This window comes from Chelonia mydas, chromosome 11, assembly GCF_015237465.2.
Source record: "Chelonia mydas isolate rCheMyd1 chromosome 11, rCheMyd1.pri.v2, whole genome shotgun sequence".
In the NCBI taxonomy this organism is placed as follows: domain Eukaryota; kingdom Metazoa; phylum Chordata; order Testudines; family Cheloniidae; genus Chelonia; species Chelonia mydas.
In genome coordinates, this window is record NC_051251.2 from 6,221,385 (window position 1) to 6,237,430 (window position 16,046).

The window sequence follows — 16,046 nt, forward strand, 5'->3', positions numbered from 1 at the left end:
GTGAGAAGCAGCAGTTGAAAATTTGCCATCAAAACAATTTTTCAGCAGAAAAAAATTGGGTGTCAGTGTTTTGAATTGTTGACAATCCAAATGCCCTGCACTCAAACAGTTTCGCTGAAAACCAGAATGTTTTGATTTGGAAATGCTGGACTGTTACCTCATGGGAATTGGAGTTAGGTTGTCTCAGGTCGTCATTTTCTACTCTGGGCTGGAATCCACCTCCCAGCATGCACCATGGCCAGGGATCTCCCTGATGCATTGTCTCCCCTGTCCAAGAAAGAGGGTAGGGTGACCAGGTGTCTGGTTTTCAACCGGAACACCCGGTCGAAAAGGGATCCTGGCGACTCCGGTCAGCACCAATGACTGGGCCTTTCACTGTCCGGTTGGTGGCAACGTGCAGCGAAGCTGGCAGGATGCCTGCTAGCCTCTACACCACGAAGCTTCCGGGAAGCAGCCAGTATGCCTCTCCTTTGGCTCCTACATGTAGGGGCAGCCAGGGGGCTCCTCATATGGCACCGCCCCAAGCGCCGGCTCTGCAGCTCCCATTGGCCAGGTGGCGCAACCAATGGGAGCTGCGGGGGGTGGCATTTGCGGATGGGGCAATGTGCAAAACTGCCTGGCCACACCTTCCATGTAGGAGCTGGAGGGGGGACGTGCTGTTGCTTCCAGAAGCTGCTTGAGGTAAGCGCCACCCGGAGCCTGCACCCCTGACACCCTCCCGGGTCCCAACCCCCAGCCCTGATCCCTCTCCCACCTTCCGAACCCCTCAATCCCAATCCAGAGCACCCTTCTGTACCCCAAACCCATCAGCCCCACCCCAGAGCCCACACCCCCACCATAGCTTTCACCCCTTCCTGCACCCCAGTCCCCTCAGCCAGCCTAGTGAAAATGAGTGAGTGAGCATGGGGAGAGCAAGTGTCAGAGGGAGGGGGATGGAGTAAGCAGGAGTCAGGGCCTCAAGAAGCGGTGGGGCCTGGGCGGGGCCTCAGAAGGGGTGGGGCAGGGAGCAGGGCAAGGGTGTTCAGTTTTATGCAAGTAGAAAGTTGGCAACCCTAAAAGAGGGGGGACTGTGGTGCATCTCGGGAGATTTTTATCTAGTCAGGGAACCCAGATATAGTGGAGAATGAGGTACGTGACCTACAGTGCACCACAGCAGAATTTCCAAGTTGAAATATTTGGAGGTTTGAATTTCTGCTGAAAAAAATAGAATTTTTTGTGGAAAATATGGAAGTTTGCTGAAATTTTAAAGATTAAAGAAAAAAACATTTTTGACCAGCTGTAATTGTAAGATCTTTGGCGTAGGGACTATTTTGCTTTGTATTTGTACAGCACCTAGCATGGTGTGGCTGCAATTTCAGTTGGGGACTCCAGGAGCTATCATAATAGAAATAATTAACAATAGGGGATAGTTTGCAGGGATTTGCAATTCATGTAACTTCTAATACAGATTAGTTGGAAAGAAGCAGAATGCCCCATCATTTCCTGAGCGCTATTTAGTGTCCCTACGTGTCTATTAAAAAGCAGGCACAACTTTCCAGCCTTTTTAAAATGTAGGACATTTAAGCAGACCAAAATTATTGAGTAACTTTGCCACTTGGTAAGATGATAAACTAGAAATTATGTTCTTGGCCACACTCACGGGACTCTCTGATGATAATAATAGTAATAAAAAAAGATATCATGCCATTGACAAATAGAAACAATTTTATATTTAATGGGATTTAAGTAATAAAGGCTGAAGGGCTGCAACAGCTGCAAAGAGATTAGATACGTTATGTTTTCTCAGTGTAATAAAACTTGTCAAATAAAGCTGAATAAAATCTCCTTATCTGTGTCTGTGGCTTATTTTCTTTTCCCCCAGCCTCTTTCCTCTCAACTGATTGCAGAAATCACCATTTCTCTAGAACGGTTACAACCAGGACAGTGCAATTAGAGTCAAGTTAGTGAAAGTTATTGTTGAGTTTTGTTTTTTTAGTGAAGGGCAACTGTGTCATTTGAGCATAATGAGGCAGATACAAAGGCCTGCACAGCCAGGCTGCCACCAGACCCCGCTGGTGCTTTCTAGACGAATGGGCCAGATCCTCGGATCGTATAATCATCATAGGTCCTTTGACATTAATGTTGGTTTACACAAGCTCAGGATCCAAGTTAAAAGACCCAACCCCCTCCTCTCTGCCCCTATGGCTAAAATGCTCCATTGCGCCTGATCTGCCACCTTGATTACTGCACCATCATCTTCTCTGGGCTTCTCAATTCCCCTTTTGCTCTCCTCTCCTATCCAAAATGCAATGGCTAATACCATCCTCACCTGCTGCTCTAACTGTGTCACTCCCCTCTTTGAACTTCTCCAGTGGCTCTCACTTCCAGCTCAAGTTTCCCAGCCTGACCTGTTAAGGTTGTCCACAGCTATGTCTCTGCCTTTAGAACCAATGCTGCAAGGTACGGAGGCCTGGTGATGCAAAGTGCAAACAGCTCAGAGGATAAACAGGTGCTCACCTGAATTAGAGCATCTCTCTAAGATTCCAAAACCAGAAGGGGCCACTGTGATCATCTATGGCCTGTATTATACAGAGGTTAGACTAGAAGTTCCCCCAAAATAATTCCTAGAGTGGACCTTACAAGGACAGGTCTTTTGTATAAAATGTGAGATGGGTGGGATACCAGAGACATGTCCCTGGAAGAAAAAATAGTCCAAAAACTCAATTTCTATAGAGAACACTTTGCAGATTTTGGTTAGCTGCTGCCCTGCCATGGTAGTGTCAAGAGATGCCCCTAAGTGGGTCATTGACAGCAGGGACAGATCCTGCGACCTGAGAGTCTAAAAGCATGAGACTGTATTGCCTGAGATAAAAGGTCCACTTCTGTTAGCATAGCAGGCTCATCAACCTCTATATTGGACCCAGCTACCACTAGAGGGGGACAGAACACTACAGTGAGTAGTAAGTAACCGTAACAATCTGCATCCAAAGGAACAGTCCAGCAGGCTGCTGGAAATCCAACAAGAAGGGCTAGGTCTCGGTGCTGTGTATTGTGTAACACTGTGCCTGGGCTTAGAAGTATGAGTTCAGCCTCACCAATGTGCTGTTATTTCTGTATTAACCCACAGAACAGTGTCATTTGGGGGGCACAGCTTCCCCATATGTATATTGTCACCAAAAGTACCCTTCCATTCACATCCTATGCAGTACTGTAATAATCTTTCTGCGAAATACACCTGGTGAGGTATCATTTAAAACTTAATAGTGCACTGATCATCAATATTCCTGTGTAATGTACATATGAAATGTGTATTAAGAATGTTAGGAATATATTGTAGTCATAATCTCAGTTTGTGTTTACCAGAGAAGCCTAGGGAGTGTGTAGGCCAGTTTCTCAAAGACAAAGGACAGGACAATGCCTCTAGGCAGGTGTCATCAAAGTTGATGGGCAATCATCTGTCAACTGGCCATTCTTTGGCAACAAAGCGGGGCAGGAACAGATCAATATGGATTTAGCAAGCAACATGGAAACCTTTTCACCACGAGACTCCATGTCTCCATCCTCACAGCTGGAATGAACTTTACCTAGGGATAACCCTCAGGAAAATGCATTTCAAAGGGTGACTGGACTATAAAAGTGAGGGGCAAAAATACCCCAGGTTTGTTCTCTCTCTGTCTCTGGGCTTGTCTACACTACCGTGAGGGGTCAATCTAAGATACACAACTTCAGCTACGTGAATAGCGTAGCTGAAGTCAATGTACTTAGATCTACTTCTGAGTGTCTTCACTGTGCTAAGTTGACAGCTGGAGCTCTTCTGTCAACTCCGCTTACGATTCTCATTTTAATAAAGTACCAGAGTCGACGGGAGAGTGCTCAGCGGTCAATTTATCGCATGTATGCTAGATGCGATAAATTGACCCCCGTTGGATCGATTGCTGCCCACCGATCCAGCAGGTAGTGTACACAAGCCCTCCGTGTCTCTCTCAAAGACAGAGGAACCAGCCCTTTGACTTTGTGAGAATTTCTGACCTGAGGATTTGGTCAGCTATATTGCTGGGAGCCTGTGGTAAGGATTCAGAGTAGCAGCCGTGTTAGTCTGTATCCGCAAAAAGAAAGTGAGAGTGAGCAGGTAAGGTGAGCTATTACCAGTAGGAGAGACTGCTGAATTGGAATTAATTTGCAAACTGGATACAATTAACTTAGGCTTGAATAAAGACTGGGAGTGGATGTGTCATTACACAAAGTAAAACTATTTTGCCATGTTTATTCCCCACCCCCTACTGTTCCTTAGACATTCTTGTCAACTGCTGGAAATGGCCCAGCTTGATTATCACTACAAAAGGCCCCCCCCAGTAATAGCTCATCTTACCTGCTCACTCTCGTTACAGTGTGTATGGTAACACCCATTGTTTCATGTTCTCTGTGTATATAAATCTCCCCACTGTATTTTCCACTGAATGCATCCAATGAAGTGAGCTGTGTTAGGGGGCTTATTCCTTCACCCACTTACTTCCCTGGTCCTTCTCGCATGAACAGAGAGCAACAATACCTGAAGTCCAAAGGTGCAAACAATTCGATGTTTATTGGGGTGAACTTCCAGCAAGCATGATTCCAGTTTCCTTCCTTAGTATCCTCCTTCCCAGCTCTGACACCACAGAACCTTACACCTGTGTCCCTGTTCCCATTCCTGCCCTTAGCCAAACATTATTCTAATTTCCTTACCCCCATTCCCTGTTCCCATTTCCCCCTTTAGCAAAACATGATTGCAATTTCCTTACCCCTATTCCCTGTTCCCATTTCCCCTCTTTAGCAAAACATGATTCCAATTTCCGCACCCCCATTCCCTGTACCCATCCCCTCCCACCCACACCCACTTCCTCATTGACTACAGATTATATAGTAAAACTTGAGTTCTGCTTAGCTATACCTTAACCAATCATTTTCCTGAAATTTAACTAACCAATCCTAACATATTGTAACATGATTATGTAACCAATTATATCCCACCACCTTAATTAGTTTACACCTAGCAAAATTAATTATACAGCAGACAGGAACAATCACAGAACCAGACAGAGATTATACAGACAAACAATAGCAAAGTGGGAACTATAATGACAAGACAATACAGAAGTGAGGATTTCACATCCCAGCTATTGATAAGTGAGTTCTTGCCAGACAGGATGCTATCAAACTAAGTTTCCGTTTACATTTTCTAGGCACTTCCCTTTCTCTGGAGGTGATAGGAATACAGTCCTGTCCTGATAGTGCCTAACAGCCCAATAGCACCTTATTTCAATGTGACTAGTTTGGAATGTGAGGATGTGACCGGTCGCTTCCTAGCTTATGGCTGCCTCTGTTGCTTAGCCAAAGGCCTTAACCTAAGAACAGGGCCTCAGACTGTCACAGTAAGAGAAGGCCCTTACACCAGCAGACAGTGATTTTGATTCTTTCTTTTATACCTCTAGAACTAGCCAAGTGATAAGAATACACCTAAATTCTTGAAGTACAGGCCTTTGCAGACAGGCCTGAATATCTATATCCTAACAAGCTGTAGCTCACGAAAGCTTACGCTCAAATAAATCTGTTAAGGTGCCACAAGTCCTCCTTTTCTTTTTGTGGTAAGGATGTTACCTTGAACCAAATCTAACTTGTTAAGAATTTTATCTTTATTTCACTTGTAACCATTTCTGACTTTAATACCTTTCACTTGTACTCACTTAAAATCTATCTCTTTGTAGTTATATACCTTGTTTTGTTTTTTGATTAAAACTGATCCAGTGTTGTGTTTAAACTGAAGAACTGTTTGGTAATGCCAGGTAAAGTAACAAACTGTTGAATATTGACCAGACCTCTAATATCTGAACTGTGCAGGCGAGGGCTGGACAATGCAGAACACTGTCTTCTGGGGAAAATTCGGGACTGGGAGTGTGCTGAGGTCACCCCGCAACCTTGGTTTACTAACTCCAGGAAGTCCAAGTGTGGCTGGTGTGCTGCTGACAGGCTGCTGGGGTCAGAGTGGCTGGACCAGGGCTGTAGCAAGACACAGACAATCAAGGTGTGACCAGCATGCTGGCAGGCTGTTTGTGAGAGGCCATAGTTGGGAGCTACAACAGCAAAGCACTGTGAGGAACCCAGGGCAGGTGATGAAACAACCTCTCACTGGTCTTGATTGCACCCCGGAATGCGACAGTATTGTAATTAGTTACAACCATATGAGTAGAATCCATCACTGCCGTTATATATACCTTATATGTGGCGCAAAACCTGCTCCCCTGGAAAAGGAGCACAATTAGACTCACGTTCAGCACCAAAGCTTTAGAAGGAAAAAGGAGGACCCTGGCAACAGATGATGAGCAGAAGTCTGGCCAAACAGGAAAGCCCCAGAATATTTTCAGAATGTGGCTATTTTCAGTCCTAGATCAGTCTTCCGGAGGTACCAAGCACCAGAGGCGTGAGTCTGGCATTGAGAACGTCCTGGTTCAGGCTCCCTTGAGCCTTATGGTAGGTATAAATGTCCCAGACAAGCAGGAGGTTTGTGATCACCTCCCCACCACTAGTACACACGTACTCATGTTTTAATCAGCCTGGCAGGTGCAAGATAAGAATGTGGATCTGCCACTGTATAATTCAGTTAATGGTAGAGAGCATGGTGTATGCACTGAGTTCTTTGATGGCTGCTGTGTCCGAGACACATGTGACAGTCCCACCCACAGGTAGGGCACACCTATGCACGAGCAATGCTCTGAATCTGAGCGGCAGGTTCTTTCCTCCTCTGATGCCAGTCATCACAAAGCTCGATCCAGTCTGCCTTGCAATGCCATTCTGCTCCCCTTTCCCAAAGGATACTAAGTCACCTCTTGCAAGCATCCCAAAATCTGTGCGGCAGTCTCTCTCTCTTTCTAGACTTTCTCGAGCTTCAAAGTACAGCACACTCTTCAGGATCCTGTAATCCGGCATTCACTTGCCATGTCCAAGCCACCTGAGTCTTTTCTTATTAATCAACGTTTCCATGAATGACATACCAGCATGATTTAACACTTCCACATTTGTTACCCTGTCTTGCCATCCTATTTGAAGAATTTTATGCAAGCATCTGATATGAAAGCTGTTTAGCCTTTTTGGTATGTTTTGCATAAGTTGTCCATGTTTGAGCCATATAGAAGAGTGGATAAAACGCATGTCTCATGAATACAGATTATCAGTTTAGTGGACAATTTATTCTTCCAGGCTCTGTCTTGCAAAAGACCAAAGTTCCTGGCTGCTTTGCCAATTCCACTAGTGAGCTCAGCATCAAGATCTACATGGCTGGTAACAGTAGAGCCAAGGTAGCAAAATTGGTCAACAACATCCAGACAAATAACATCTAAGATGATATTTGGAACTGGTTCTGAAGAGCCTGGGTGCACGTTTTCACGCTTATTGCTAGCCCAAAGATTTTGCATGAATCGGAGGACTTGGTAATAAGATGTAGTAAGGCATCAACACCGTGAGCCACAAGGGCTGCATCATCTGCAAACAGGTCCCTGATGATGATCTCCTTCACCTTCATCTTAGCTCTGAACTGTGCCATGTTACACAATCCTCCATCGTGTCTAGTGCTAAGATAGACACCCTCTCAAACATCACAGAATGCATGTTGAAGCAGGAATGAGATTAAACAATGTAGGAGCCAGTATGCACCGTGTGGTAACAATTAAGGGGATAGGCTTATATCTGAGTGAATCAGGAGATCTGGAGTCTCTTTCCAGAGACAACACAAGCTTCCTGTGTGACCTTCAGCAAATCTCCCTGCCTCAGTTTCCTCCACAGAGGAGGATTGCAATACCTCCCTAGTTCACAGGCCTGACTTTATTTGTCCAGACCTCTAAGATCCACAGATGGCAGGTGCTATAAAAGGTTTAGTTCTTATTATTACTATTAATATGTGACAAACTGATATTATACTAAGCTTTCTATCATGGGCTGGGCCAAAATTTTATCTAGGCTATGAACATGCCAGGATGACCATGTGTTGCATCTTTTACTCTATAGGCTTGGTTCTTGGAAGTGTGTGTTTGCCTGAACTAAATTATACATGTCTAAAACAGAGACACTCTGTTAAATATTGAGTTGGAAGAGCAGCCAACACTGCATGTTAAATCAGCATTTCTGTTGCCTTCAGCACATATTTGAATGGAGCATATACCTTCCACGAGCACACTTGTAAATTTAGGCAGTAAAGCCAAGGGATCAGTCCAAGCCGATGTAATACATAAAGACAAAGGCATCAGCCATAAGTCAATACATATTGATCTGAGTAAATGAGATAACTACCCTTAGGTAAAAAGAGTTTAGTTATTTATTTCATGTACTTATTTAAAATGTTTTCCATTCAAAAGCTCTGGAGACAATTAATATTAATAAAATCTATGCGCACTGTATCAGCGTTGACAAACCCACAAAGAAAAATGTTTTTGGCAATCCCTGAACTCAAACCTTCATCTCCCACTGCTTAGAGGCTCAACAACTCACCAAATTTATAAGCTGGAAGGCCAAGAGGAAAAGAAAAGTGCAAATAAACCTGTAATAATCGACAGTTTTCATAAATCTGAAGTTGCACCCGAGCATCCTTTTAGAAAAAGCATCTTCCAATAAGTTTTGAAACTCCAACAGACAGCAGATTAAATGTGCTGTCTGTAATCCCAGAGCCAAGGGGTGGGATTGAAACGGGCCAGGTGAAATGGACAATGGGAGTGGATATGAGAGGGTTTCTGAAATGCAGATTTTTACCAAAAGCCACAACCGGATGTTATCAGGACTATTTAAAGAAGCCACTACCCACCTTCTACAACAGAGAGGAGAAAATTTAAATGTAGAATTACAACGCTTGTAATGGGCGTCTGCTGAAGGAGCAGACTCAGGGAGGGGGAGGACCAGCGTGATTACCTTTAACAATGGCTCTGGAGCCCAGAATGTCTTTGAGCTGTATATATTCATTCACTGAGGCCCTGATTCAGCCAGGAGTTTCTGTTAGAACACTAGTTCCACTTGCACTCTGAGTGAGTGAACATGTGCTTAAAGTTAAGCACCTGCTCAAAACCAAGCAAGGCAAGAATTTGGAGGTGACTAACTCAATCCTGACTGCTTGCCCTATTTTACATCAACTTGCTTTTGGCATCTGGACTGAATGTTTCCAAATCTCTCTCTCTAACACTCTCACACACACACCTACTTTGTCTCCCTCGTTTCACAAAACTAAGCACAAAACCCACCAAACAATAGACAAAGCATCTGTCCTGTATGTGGTGGTGCAGTAACTCTGTGCTAAATCGCAGAGCTATTTGATAAATTCATTTCTCAGGCATCTGTGACCATCTCACTTGTCCTCCACCCATTGACCCATCACTGGGTCGACTAACATGCTGAACCTCTTTTGCAAGACTAGGACTATTGTTCACTATACGGTTCCTGGACAATTTTTAATTAGAGTGATTGTGTTCTTCCTGCAGTATTTCAATCCCCCACCCTGCCTTGTGGTTTCATACAATATTCTTTCTCACTTCCTGTCCTAAGCCGGTTGGTGCTATGTACTGGTAAGCAGTTGCCATGTTTCACTGCAAAGGGGCTATTGGCGTGGGTGAGGTAATCCTATAGATCAGGGGTGGGTGCGGTAATCCTATAGATCCTGTAGTTTGTAAAGTATTTCATAGCTGCTGAGATACCATAGCGATAAGTGTTGTATAGTCTTGACACTGGGAACACTTTTTTGCTTATTATTATAGTGCCCAGAGCCCAACCGAGATTGGGACTCCATCATACACATAGTGAGAGACAGACAGTTCTGTCAAGGGGAATTAGGTTCCTCCACACTGTTGGCTGTATTCCTCACAGCTCATAGCATAGGGGAGAGTGTAACCTTGCTTGGCAATCAATCCTTCTCCTAAGCAGGTGGGCCGGGAGTAGGTGGAGCCTCAAACACATCCCACAATGTACTGGCCAGAGGAGCTGGGCTTGTGCATAGGAAGTAAACTCTTACTGGTATAGACCAATAGCAGATTATGTCTCCTCTAGAGAAAGAGGGGGAACCAAGAAATACGTTGTGCCTCTGAGTCTCATTCATCCCCTCGTTTTCTCTTAACTGTAGCCAATTAAGTCCTAGCCAAACCCTTTTAAAATATATACATATTAAGTGACTAATATTTGTATTTTTTAAAAGAAATCATAAAAAAAGAGTAGCATACTGGAAATATTTTTGAAGGCAACTTTGCTGATTTGCCTTTTAATGGACTGAAATCCTTTTAACTGTACATGTTTGAGAGTGATATTACCACTTCCTTCTGGCACCCATAAACAAACAAGCAGAAAAGCAGTGACACTCGGAGATGCAAGGTGAGATTATCTGCCATTCTCCCAGTCGGTAGCAGCTGCTTGCAATGTTAATCGCTTGCCCCCTTGCAAGCACTTTTTGCCAGAAGCCATCTACCTTCAGAAGCAAAATTGCAAACTATTTGTTCATAGGGTTGGCCTGATGGTCCATCGTTCCCTCTTTCTCCTCTTCTCCTTGTTCCACAAAACTGCTCAGTAATATACCTGCCATGGGCTTTATGGCTCCTCTGCAGTCCCTTCTATCCTTCATTTAAAAGTTATCTGAGTGCTTAAGATAAATTAGATTTTAATACGAAATGAGGAGGGAACTTGGCCATGTCCTGACTGAAGAACAGTATTGAGGGATCAGGGTCTCCGTGTTTGCACAGGGCATAGTGCTATAGCTCCTGAGCTGGATACCACCATGCTATGAGGTCGACTTGTTGGCATGAAAGACTTTGTCACATCGCTGTTGATTCTAGTGCACTCACCCATAGGCACCCCATGGAAGCATTATGCCTACAGCTGCACTCTGCCGACAAGATAATCTCAGCTCTCATAAATCCACATGGTGCCACGGAAGTCTATTTACATCAGCTGAGGAACTGGGCCATTTCTCTCCTACTCAACACATTTGGAAGCAACGGCCACTAGAAAATGTCTCCCTTCCTGCACTTATAGTATTATGTTTTATTATTTATGGTAGGGTCTAGAGGCCCTAGCATCTTAGACACGGCAAGAAGACATGACAAAGAGACAGTCAAACTCTGAAAAGAACTTAGAATCTCAGTATAAGGCAATAGATGACAATCGGTGGAGGCAACAAATGAGAAATGCAAAGAAATAACAAGCCAGCACTAGTCAACATGATAGACAGCAGTCTTGACACATTAGCTGCGTAAGTGTTGTCATGTTTTTTGTGGGTATCACAGCAGAGGAGAATTTTAAGGCGGGACTTGAAGGACAGACACTTCACTGGATCTCCAGGCCACAACTGAACCTTCAGCTTAGCTCCCTGCATTTAAAGCACCGTTTAAATCAAACCAGTCAAATTTCCAAACAAACAATAAGGGCTCAGATCCTCGAAAGTATTTAGAACTCCTAAATTCCACTGAAATCCATGGGCGCTGGGAGCCTACATACCTTTGACGATCCAAATGTGGATCCCAATCTGGTGCAAATGAGTACAGGTCCACTGACATCAATGGAGCTATGTCCCTTTTCACCAGCTGAGAATTTGGCCTAAACCGCAGGCTCTTGGGAAACTCTTGAATGGGGGCATTTTTCAGTACTTCATAGAAAGAGAAATAACTGTCTATTCATGTTGCACTTCCTCTTCTTCTTCTTCTTTTCATCCCAAAGCATTCTTACAGACAATGAGAGCCATAGAGCACTGCCATTTATTCCTGGACATGGCTTGTTTCTCCATTCTGCCCAGCCTGGTCATGTCTCTGCATACGATATCTTGCCATCTGGTTGGTGGGCTACCCATATGTCGGACTGACTTGGTTGTGTTTGCATTATTTTCTTTGGCATCCTATCATCTATATGTCTCTTGTGGTGCTCCCATCGTCATAATTGTTTCAGTTACAGCCAATCCCATACACTGATTTCACATCCTACTCTCCTAACTTCTTCAGTTCTTATTTTTAAACCGGACTTCATTTGTCATGGTTTTTAACCTGTCCATTAGGAATGTGAGATGAGTTGGAGGGCGTGGCAATGGAGGATCTAGAATTAAGCGCCTTAATTTATGCAGATGACATCGTACAATTGGCAGACAAGTTTGAATTCATGATAATACTCTTCACTGTCTTGGAAAATTGGTGTTGTCGACTTGGGCTTAGAATGAATGCCCAGAAGACACAGTGATTGCATCTTGGGAAAGGATAATGAGGTGCTGAAATGCAGCGGTGGTGACATTGTAGAATAAGTAAAATCTTATCTCAAGCTTGATTGGTGCTGACGATTCCATCAAGGATGAGGTTAAAAGGAGATGTGCTTTAGCTACAAGTGCTGCGCAGAAGTTGACGAACGTATGGACTGATTAAAAACATCACGTTTGGTACCAAAGTGAAACTGGATAAAGCAGTGTACTACCAATATTACTCCATGGTCTGGAAGCAGTTGCAAAATGAAACAGACATCAAATGGCTGGAGGCAGTAGAGGCGGGAGTTCTTCAAAAGATGGCAGGCTTTAACTAGAATGATATTAAAACAAATGACATTGCCCAAATAATTTGCATATTCAGCTTGTGATGAACATTCCTCTTGGAACCTTATCTGTGTTTACAAATGGACTATTGCCCACAAGCATATGCTGTTTCTGCTGAATATGTGATATAAACAGTTTAGAGGTTCAAACTAAACCAGGCTAGCAAATATTCTCACTACATGTGTTCTTGTGGTGGTGTTGACCTTTTAGTTACTTTGTTCCCTGACTGGAAACATCAGGAAATCAATCAAATCTCCATGGGGCAGGGACGGCGGTGGGAGGAGGTGCTCATTTAAAAGTCACTTTGTTTTTAACGCATGTCAAATATTTTTGACACCAGTAACCTCCATCTTTAACCTACAGCACTGCCTTATGCAACATTCAGGAGCTTTGTGAACACAAAATAAATTCCTAGATCCTTCAACTTTGGGATATATTCAAAAATATTTGTCAAAGAAAATGGTAACCCTGACAATGTTTTGATTTGAAAGGGATTTAAAAAAAAATCTGTTCAGTTGGTCTGGAAGATTTTTTTTTTTGTACTGCCTTTCAGAGTGCAAAAAAATGGAGTATTTTGAAATTGTTTTATTTCAGAAACCACGTGGATGTTCAGAGCTGCTAGAAGAGGACATTTGCTGAGTGCAAAACAAGTTATATTGGTCTCACAAATCCCATATTCTTCAGTGTCACCTTCTGGCACCTTGTCTAGTAACTGTTTACATAGATACAGATAGAGAGCGCTCAGAAATATGAGGTCAGCCCTCGAGATGGGCCCAAGCTAAAACTCTAGCTGCACAGGAAAAAGAATGGTCTTCTCGTTAAGATACTAGATTGGGATTCAGGAAATCTGTGTTCAAATTACAGCTTGGCCACAAACTTCTATCTTTGAACTCCTCCTCCAGCCCTGGCATGGTTTGTAGGTGTGGAAGTGCACGGTCACTCCAATCCAAAGCAGCTCCTTCCCCCCTTCCATGCTAGTGCGGAGTTTACATACTCCATCACAGATGGTCTAGGTATACTTGGCCCTCCTGATTGCACGGAGATGGACCAGATGACCTCTTGTGGTCCCTTCTAGCCTTTCTGTGATTTCTATATCTTAGAAAAAAACATCCAGTCCTGATTTTCAGATGTCCAGTGATGGAGAATCTCTTGGTAAGTTGTTCCAGTGGTTAGTTACGTTCACTGTTAAAAGAGAATTGTCATAAAAGAGCGTGGTAGAATTCTCGAGGAAGCAAGGAAGTCTCAGGTTTCAGCAATTTGCTTTTATGAATTGCTTTTATGAATTACATCAAGAACATCAAGGGTGAAATAGGATTTAACTTCTTCCTTAGTCACCAAATTTTGCCTCCATATAGCTGTCTAGGTCAGTGGTTCTCAACCAGGGGTACACGTACCCCTGAGGGAACGCAGAGGTCTGGCTACAGAAAAAGCACTAGCAAAATCAGTACAAACTAAAATTTCATACAGACAATGACTTGTTTATACTGCTCTATAAACTACACACTGAAATGTAAGTGCAATATTTATATTCCAATTGATTTATAATTATATGGTAAAAATGAGAAAGGAAGCATTTTTTTCAGAAATCGGGTCCTGTATTTTTGTATTTTTATGTCTGATTTTGTACCTTTGAAACTTGGGGGTAAACAAGACAAATCAGACTCCTGAAAGGGGTACAGTAGTCCGGAAAGGTTGAGAGCCAATAGTCTAGGCTACATCCTCTTGGCTTGAACCAACAGCAAGTGCAGAAACATGTCCACAAGATGGCACTCTGTCTCAGGAGTCCTTCCATTGGCAATAATGGCCTTTGGAGCAGACCTTTGGATTTTGTCTGTGCACTGGCTCCCAGGGGGTAATAATATTAGCCTACCCCACAGGGGTTGGGAGAATTAATAGTAAATTAGTGTGTGTGAGGTCTTCAATACCGATTGCAGTGATGGGAGCCATCAACATACCTCAAATGTGAATGAAATCCTGATCCCAGCTTCACGCCCATCTCAATAGGATTGTTCACTTGGTCATGAGATTATGAAGGCCTCAGGAGGCTGTTTTCACATTGCCCCAAAGGCTTCAGAGACATCGCCTCATCGAAGGCAATGGCTACACGCTCAGGAAAACAGTATCTGGATAGATTGATTCCTTACAAGCCATGAGAGACAAACACATCGTTCACATAAGAAACCCAACGTTTCAGGTAATATCCCTCACTCTGTGCGAGATGCCTGGCTTGGAAACCTCCAGGGCCCTTTAAAAAAATTGTGTCTCAAGCAAGTGGGGAACAGCACCGCAAGACTCTTGCCTCACATGCCACAAATACAGCTAAACACATTAGAGGCACCAAGCATTAAATCCGTTGAAGTCAATGGAATTACACTGGTGTAATAGATGTGTAAATCAGGGGAGACTTAGAAACCTTAGTTTGGTATCAGTTAGGATCCAGCGCTTTTCTAGCAGACGGTGTTGCTGCTGCTGAAAAAATATGCATGCTAATTAGATATTGTTTCCCTTTTGTCATACAGATCAGGAATACAAAGGCTCTAAGCAAGTCCTCTGAGGAGAAGTTAGCAGAGCATGAAATGACACTTCTATGAGAGGTTTAACATACAGCTGTCAGCTGAAATCTAAATTCCAGGAGAGACCAGGATCATGGAGTCACACAGACAGAGCTTGTGTTCTGTACAGGCTTGGGCCTTTGAAGGATAAATTGAAGTGGAGGTTTGAACATGACAGCTCCCCAGGCTTCAGAGCCAAGGAATGGGAAACATGGCCAGGCTGGATGAATTTCCATGGGATGCCTCCAGGATGTATTGTGTGGTACGAGGGATCTTGCCTGCCTTGAGTGTCAAATAAAACATAAATACATCAATGCCTCCAAGGGCCATTTCTGATATTTGTCACAGGTGACAGGCATGTCTACCCATAGAATAACAATACCTTTCATTCCTATGGCACCTCCTATCCCAGAATCTCAAAGTCTTAAATAAGCAAACATATTCTCCAAGCGAAGCTCAAACCATAATGCAGGAAACTTCATGCCACCTCTGTGAGTTACTATCTCCAATATGTAGATCGGGAAATTATTTTAATTGAATGTAAGGCCAGAAGGGACCACTGTTATCTCGTCTGAACTGCTGTACAACACAAGCCATAGGACTACCCAGCTGTTACCCTGACTTAGATGTCTTTGTTTCCTGGCCTGACACTGATGCCAGCATGTTGTTACAAGAGTGCTCCACATCAATATATCTGTAAATAGTTAAGAGAAAATATGCCAGCAGGTGGTGCTTCAGAATAAATCACATTGTTGATGGGTTTGAAAGGACCAATGGAGTCTCATTATTTGCACACTGGAAGTGGCTTCCTTTGCGTATCTTTTTGCATCAGCTCTTACACACACAGTCTGAGCCCTGTGTTGCTAAGCTTTGTCTTTAGACCCTCCTGCCTCTTGTTAATGGTTTAAAAGTGTTTTTGTTCTGCGCAGTTGTGCTTTCCGCTGCGCCGTAGA

The 16,046-nt window shown here is 43.5% G+C and overlaps 1 long non-coding RNA gene across 1 annotated transcript in view; it reads left to right on the top strand.

The window, feature by feature from the left end:
- The window catches only part of LOC122462343, a 36,371-nt gene extending 20,738 nt beyond the window's left edge, over window positions 1–15,633 (top strand). The window contains exon 2 of the long non-coding RNA XR_006284831.1: window positions 15,061–15,633. This is a non-coding gene — a long non-coding RNA (uncharacterized LOC122462343). The remainder of the gene's footprint in view (window positions 1–15,060) is intronic.
- The last annotated feature ends 413 nt before the right edge of the window (window positions 15,634–16,046 follow it).